This window comes from Chrysemys picta, unplaced genomic scaffold (assembly GCF_011386835.1).
Source record: "Chrysemys picta bellii isolate R12L10 unplaced genomic scaffold, ASM1138683v2 scaf586, whole genome shotgun sequence".
NCBI classification, from domain to species: domain Eukaryota; kingdom Metazoa; phylum Chordata; order Testudines; family Emydidae; genus Chrysemys; species Chrysemys picta.
Window position 1 is genome coordinate 262 of NW_027053293.1, and position 7,713 is coordinate 7,974.

The window sequence follows — 7,713 nt, forward strand, 5'->3', positions numbered from 1 at the left end:
GGAAAGGTTTCACACATAGATCATATCTTATGGCACATCAGGTAATCCACACAGGTGAGAGACCCTATAAGTGCTTAGGCTGTGGAAAAAGTTTTATACAGAGGTCAATCCTTGTCAGACATCAGGCAATCCACACTGGAGAGAGACCCCACAAGTGCTTAAACTGTGGGAATAGTTTCATTCAGAGGTCAGACCTTGTTAAACATCAGGCAATCCACACCGGAGAGAGACCTCATAAGTGCTTAGACTGTGGAAAAAGTTTCATACAGAGGTCAGCCCTTGTCAGACATCAGGCAATCCACACAGGAGAGAGATCCGATAAATGCTTAGACCAGAAGTGGGCAAACTACGGCCCACAGTCCACATCCAGCCCGTGGGACAGTCCTGCCCAGCTCCTGAGCTTCCAGCCGAGGAGGCTAGCCCCCGGCCCCTCCCCTGCCCCTATATAAAATCATGAGTGATGCGGAGAAAGTAGATAAGGAAAAGTTATTTACTTTTTCCCATAATACAAGAACTGGGGTCACCAAATGAAATTAATAGGCAGCAGGTTTAAAACAAGTAAAAGGAAGTTCTTCATGCAGCGCATGGTCAACTTGTGGAACTCCTTACCTGAGGAGGTAGTGAAGGCTAGGATTAAAAGAGAACTGGATAAATTCATGGAGGTTAAGTCCATTAATGGCTGTTAGCCAGGATGGGTAAGGAATGGTGTCCCTAGACTCTGTTTGTTAGAGGGTGGAGATGGATGGCAGGAGAGAGATCACTTGATCATTGCCTGTTCGGTTCACTCCCTCTGGGGCACCTGGCATTGGCCACTCTTGGTAGACAGGATACTGGGCTAGATGGACCTTTGGTCTGACCCACTACGGCCGTTCTTATGCTGTCCCTCCTCCCCCGCAGCCTCAGCACACCGTGCCGCCAGCGCTCTGGCCTACTGCTCCTGCCAGGCAGCATGGTGGCGTGGCTGGTTACGGCATGGTAAGGGGGTAGGGGTCCCAGGGGGCAGTCAGGGAGCAGAGGGCGGTTGGATGGGGTGGCGGTTTGGGGATGGGGAACAGAGGGAGATGTTGGATAGGCGTGGGAGTCCCAGGGGGCCTGTCAGGGTGGGGGTGTGGATAGGGATGGGGGCAGTCAGGGAGTAGGACAGGTTGGATAAGGGGTGGGGTCCTGGGAGGGTTAATGAGGGGACAAGGAGCAGAGGGGGTTGGATGGGTCAGTAGTTCTGAGGGGGCAGTCAGGGGGCGGAACGTGGGAGGGGGCAGGATAGGGGGCGGGGTCCAGGCTGTTTGGGGAGGCACAGACTTACCTACCCTGCCCTCCATACATTTTTGCAACCCCGATGTGGCCCCTAGGCCAAAAAGTTTGCCCATCCCTGGCTTAGACTGTGGAAAAAGTTTCATAGAGAGGCCAACCCTTCTTAAACAGGCAATCCACACAGGAGAGAGACCCCTGTAAGTGCTTAGACTATGGAAAAATGTTCTAAATAGAAGTCATCACTAGTTTTACATCCGAGAATCCATGCAGAGGAGTGACCCTATAACTGCTTAGCCTGTGAAAGACATTGTAAATGGAGATCAGAACTTGTTTCAAATCAGGCAATCCACACGTGAGAGAGACTCCATAAGTGTTTGCACCATGTGAAAAGTTTCACACAAAGATCAAATCTTATAACACTCAGAGGATCCGCACAGGAGTGAGACCCCAACAGTGCTCAGACTGGAAAAAGTTTCCTATATAGGTCAAATCATCAGCTAATCCACAAAGAAGAGAGATCTCATAAGTGCTTAGGCTGTGGGGAAAGTTTTATATGGCGCTCATCCCATGTTTTACATCAGAGAATCCACACAGGAGACCCGATAAGTGCTTCGACTATGGAGAATGTTTCTTACCGTGGTCAAGGCTTCTTAATTATCAGGCAATCCACAAAAGAGGGAGACTCCGTAAGTGCTTGGACCGTAAGAAAGGTTTCAGAAACACCTCAGCCCTGACTGGTTTAGCCCAGGAAAGCACAGTGGGAGAGGCTGGAATTGCTCTGGGCCCACTGGAATGCTTTTAGAGTAGGGACACGGTGCCCCCCCTTATCCCTGTCTGTGCCCCCTTCCCCCCTTGAGGTGGGGCCGGGAGCAGGGCCATGGCTCTGGTAGGCTGCAAGTCGGGACGCAGACATGGGGTAAGGGGCCTGAGGCCGGATGTGGCAGCTGATGAATTCATCCCCATGATATTAGCATTTCTCCCGACCCCCGAGGGTGCCCCACTCCATGGCCTGCATCCCGTGAAACCCTAGGAGAGGGCAGGGACAGAACTAGATCAGCAGTCAGAAGTGCTCAAAGATCACGAGTCTTCCACTCTCTGCCCCCCCCCCGCCCCCATCGTCTTACAGAGATTACCAAGTTCGGAGGCTTTTTATTTGTCCTCTGGATTTGCACCTTTTTGGGGACACTGGGAAGAAAGGTCCTGTCACCTAGAGACTGAGGGCCTGTGGCCACCACGAGAGCATGTGTCTGACCCACAGAATCCCTGCAGCACAGCCAGGGCCTGGGCAGGAGGCCTGGGACGTGGGAGGGACAGACTGTGAACTGCCCTGGCATCCCACAGACGCTGTTTGTGCTTCCTTTCCTTTCACCTTTCCCATTGTTTCCTGATTTCTTTGATTAGCTGCTGTTTAATAAATTGCATTTGTTCTGAACTATAGACAATGGTCAGGGATGCGTCCAGAGCGGAGGAAGTGCCCCAGAGTGAGGACTCTCTAGCCCGTGTGGTGAGTGGTCACTATCAGGTTGGGGGGAGAGCCCCTCAGGAAGCCTGGGCCCAGCCTTGTCGGGGTTATAAGGACTTTTCCACACAGGAGAGTGGAAGGGGAGCCCTCAAGGTGAGGGAGGCTCTGGGTGAAGCGAGGACTCAGATCCTTCTGCTATTCGATTCCACCCAGGTGGTGTTTAAGTCAAGAAAGTTCACCACAATAACGGGACCATTTCCCTGCTTATCTCTGTGCATGTTTACTGGTTTACCCTAAAGTTCATTAAGTATTTTAGGGAAAAAAGTGTCAGAGTGGTGTGGAAGAAGCGAACTCCACTCAGGTTGGAAGCAACAAAATCAGAGACAGCTTTATTCAGGACATGCAATTGCAAGGGAAGAAGACAGCTGACAGAGAGCATCTCTGCCTCAGTTTCTTCAAAGTACAAGCAATATCACACAAGCATTTATACATTTTAATGGCATGCATTAATTAAAAACATCTGCAGTTTGTTTATGTTATCTCCTGCCCATTCCTGTATTTTCTCACTTCTGTTCTCAAAACATCGCTATCTCAAGGCTGGCTCACGCTGACTCTACTGTTTCTTACTCACTTCTGACGTGAGCCCTGCTGCCACAGGTCTCGCAATATTAGGCTAAGACTTAGCATGTATGTATATTGTAATATGGCACAGGTTAAATGATTAGTTACTTACTGAGATCATTTCAGTACAGGTAAAATTTCCAGTGGCAGAACACACTCTCTGAGTATGAGTCTGATTATTTACTAATTGGGTAACCAAAACAACAAGGACCCCTTCCCCCTGATATACTACAGACCCCTCGAATGGCCATTATATCAACCCCATTATAAAACCTTAATTTCAAATTCTTGAAGCTCATTTGTAGTGATGTCATATACTTTTATCTCCTTTGGCCAGTCTTTTTCCACTCAATTGTTCGTTTATATGGGATATCCTGAACCTTAAAAATAAACTTTTTCAGACAATATTTAAATAAATCACTGAAGTGTGAAGGCCTTGGCCATTGGGTTTTATCAGATATTTGGCATTGTCTGTATTTGGATGTGTTACAGGGGTAATAGTGTAATGGAGGAGATGGCAGGCGTAGTGGCAACAAGGTGCCTTTGCTATTTGTCATTTAAAATCCAGTTAGGCAGGGCAATACATGCTTAAGGACTTATCCAAAAACACAGGGCGCAGCCTGTGGAATAAACCCCCAAATCCAATCAATACCACATTCCCAAGCATGGATCCCACAAGTTTCTTCCTGCCAGTGTATAATTTTTTTTTCTTCACCACGGTAAGTCCTGCTTCGACCGGGGGTAGATCCACCTGCAACCCCCCTTTTTCCCTCTTTTTATACTCACAAACGTGCTGCCTGGGCTGGCCAGGCCCGGGTAGGAGAGACAGAGAGAGAGAGATGGGCAGGGCCGGCTCCAGGGTTTTGGCCGCCCCAAGCAAAAAAAAAAAAAAAAAGCCGCGATCGCGATCTGCGGCCGCAATTCGGCAGGATGTCCTTCGCTCCAACTTGCTTTTGGTCTTGGGAGGGTTGTTCTTTTACACCCTGGGGTCTCCTGGAGTGTCTCTTTCAGAGACCCTTTACTCGGTATTCCAGTCCAGGCCAGTAGACTGTGGCTTCTTCATCGTTCCCAAACCACATCGGCTCCAGGGAAAGGAAGCTCAGATCCTCCTTTCGCTGTTTTGTTTGTGTTTTCCATTTCTGCAGCCTCTAAACTTTGTTGTTTTCAGCGCTTGGCATGGACTGTATCGATTCTTGCCCTTGAACACAAAGCGGCTTTCGGCATTATCTCTAGACCAAGCTGCCTTTTCAAATTAACCCTTTCCTATCCCTCCTTGCTTTCAGCCTTAACTAATTGGGGATATAAAGAAGCCGAGGGGTTAACAAAAAATAATTTGGGTAGGGAGTCATCCGGATGCTTTTTAAATCCTACACTTTGTGTCTTAGAGAGTACCTCTAAGATGTAAGATCCCATTTGAATCGAAGGTACCTTCTAGTGGGAATGGCAGATGGATCATCACGCATGTAAAAATTCCAATTCTCTAAGTACTTACAAGTCCTTGGACTGATTTCCACCCATTCTCTAAGCGTGTGGGGGTGCCCTGTCCACTGCAACAGCTCATAAACTAAGACACGTCTCTATCCTGCCCGCTGAGTGCAACGGCTCATAAAGCTAAAATCACCACACCACTCCTTGGGCACTCACACAGGAAAGATTATCAAGGATGTCCACGGCCCTCCTACACCTCCCTTCAGCAAAGAGCGACGGCTAGTCTCAGAGACAGATGCCGGGTGCTCTAATTGACTCCGGTGAGGTGATCAGATCAGTCAGTGATTCATGCGGGGAGGAGAGGAGGAGGGAAGATGAGGTCACACAATCCTAGACCTAGGCAGATAGAGCCACCTTAGTCAGAATCTTTTACTAATCCACTAAGATGCAGCCACCGAGCTTGCATTAGTTAGAGCTATCCCCCGTCACAAGCTTTTGGGTTCGCAGGGAGCTCTGAGCGTCTTTCGATGACTCTCATTCACACTGGTTGGCGCACACACACAGGCCTCTATTCCTTCATACCCCAATGCGTCATTTTTTTTCTTTCTCTCTCTCTCTCTTTTTTTTTTAACCTGAGGGCGTCACCACAACCCCTCTGTCCGGACTGAACACACTTGTGTTCTTCTCTAAGGGTGTTACCACAACCCCTCAACTCAGTAGGTCTGACCTAAGCCACACATTGGCTTTCCGTGGGGCAACAACACATTTCCCAGCCCCGCGTATGCATATCACTGACCTTACATGGGGCAAGCAATTCCCCAACACCGTTCTGCATCTGATCTTGTTGCATAAGCAAAAGTTCACATGGCATGAGCCCAAAGGGACAGACGGCCCCACATGAGCCCTTATTCTACAGGTCTCGCAATATTAGGCTAAGACTTAGCATGACAGTAGCTCTGTTTCTTACAACTGAGCGGCCTATATTTAAATCCTTTAACCCTGTTTCCACAGCGGCCACCAGCAAGTACACTCAAAATAAAGCAATTACAAACTTTAGAGCCTAGAAGTCCACTCAGTGCTACTTCTTTTTCTGCCAATCGCTTAGACAAACAAGTTTGTTTCCATTTGCAGGCGATAATGCTGCAAGTGAGAGGAGGCAATTTTATGACACTGTTGCAGCTTGAGTTGCAAGATATTTACATGTCAGATGTGCTAAAGATTCCTATGTCCCTTCATGCTTCAACCACCATTGCTTAGCCTCCCTTCGCCCAGGGCCAGCTCTAGGTTTTTTCCTGCTCCAAGCAAAAAAACTTTTGGCTCCCCTCCCGTGCCCACCTGCTGCCCCAGCCCTGGGTTCTCCCCCACCACCACCCTCCCACACCCTCTGCCGCCCCAGCGCTGGGCTGCCTCTTTTCCCCCAGCCCCCTACTGCCCCATCCCTGAGTTCTCCACCAACTTGCACCCTCCTACCGCCTCAGCCCTGGGTCACTGGTAACTTGCTCCCAGGTTGGGTCATTCAGCAGGAATTTTGGATGTACACAGAACACAGACAGGATTGGTTCCCATATGGTTACAGAACTGCAGTAAAGAGGCACCATTTTCAGCTTGTGTGATTGGAGGATATCTGGATGCATATTATAAGACTGTCCTACATAAATGAGGAAAAGTTGAGGTGCCTTTATTATTCTTTTGTTCCACTCTTTGTTTCTATGGGGAATTTGCCAATGTGATATCACTGTCTTCCTTTCAAACAAATTAAACTAAAAAAAAAAAAAAAAGGGCAATGGCTGTTGAAAATAGCAATTCCAGTCCTAATAACCACTGGGAAGCATTTCTTGCTCAATTTTATCCTACTTTTTCTACAGCAAGTTACAGTGGCTCAGTATATTTGATCTGGGAGAAATGAAGTAATAGCTGCCCAAATTGAGCTTGAGCACTCCTGAATGTTGAGGTGTTCAAATCTGGAAGGCAGGTGCTAGATTCCCTTTCTGAATATTAGCTAAATCTGGAAAGGAAAAGTCAATTTCTGCTTCCATGGCTCAGAAGTGGAAATCCTCCTACGTGCCTGGTACTGTATCTAAAGCTGCCCAGGTCCTCTAGCAGAGCCTCCCCTCCCTTACTTTTCATTTTAAATTCTAGTGGAATCCACGTACCTCCCTTACTAGGCTTCAGATAGACAGGGGCACTGTCCATTTAGTCCACCCAATTCCTTCTTTGGGGGCTGCAAGGTGAGGTCACACCAGTATCCCTAATCCAGTCTGGGGAAGTCTTCTGAAGGGAATATCTGGGCCACAGCCTTCTACTCCTTGGGCACACTTGTTCCCCATTCACAGGGCCACCCCTTTCAACTCACAGCAAGCTGCAGCATGAGGTCTCTGCTACCTCACTCCCTACCTCTCCCTTTCCTGTTGATAGCTGCCAAGGGTTTGCTGGGAAATGTAGTTCTTTCCCTGCTCCAGGGCTGGCTCTATAGGCAGGGAGCTAGGCAAGGAACTACAGCTCCGAGGGTCCTGCAGGTTTTCAGCTCCCATGCTGGATCCCCAGCTGCTCAATGGCTCCGCTTCTGCAGGGTTGTGAGAAGGGAGAAAGTGAGTTAAAAAAAAAAAAAAAGGATGGCGCGAATGCCGCCCCCTGCAAATATGCTGCCCAAAGCACCTGCTTGTTTTGTTGGTGCCTAGAGCCGGCCCTGGGTGGGAGGGGAAAATAAATCTCACTTATACATTGTCTGTCCTGGGTTGGTTGTGAGACTGCAAGGATTTTGGTTCCATTTGCCAGGAAGGAGTTAAAATTCAGGCAGCAGAAAAGACAGAAACTGCTGAGAAGCAAGGACATAGTTTCTGTCAATACATGATAACTTAGTTCAGCTTATCGGTAAGAAGGAACAAAGCTTGTGCCCATGGAAAGCGACAGTTCAGTGAGGAAAACAGGATCAGGCCGAGACAAGCAAGCAG

At 48.6% G+C, this 7,713-nt stretch overlaps 1 long non-coding RNA gene across 1 annotated transcript; it reads right to left on the reverse strand.

Moving 5' to 3' along the window:
- Positions 1–2,441: 2,441 nt before the first annotated feature.
- On the reverse strand, positions 2,442–7,300 carry LOC135978981 (uncharacterized). The gene is made up of 2 exons (XR_010596319.1): positions 6,916–7,300; positions 2,442–4,532 (listed from the first exon to the last, which is right to left on the reverse strand). It is a non-coding gene; the product is annotated as an uncharacterized LOC135978981 (long non-coding RNA).
- Between the last annotated feature and the right edge of the window lie 413 nt (positions 7,301–7,713).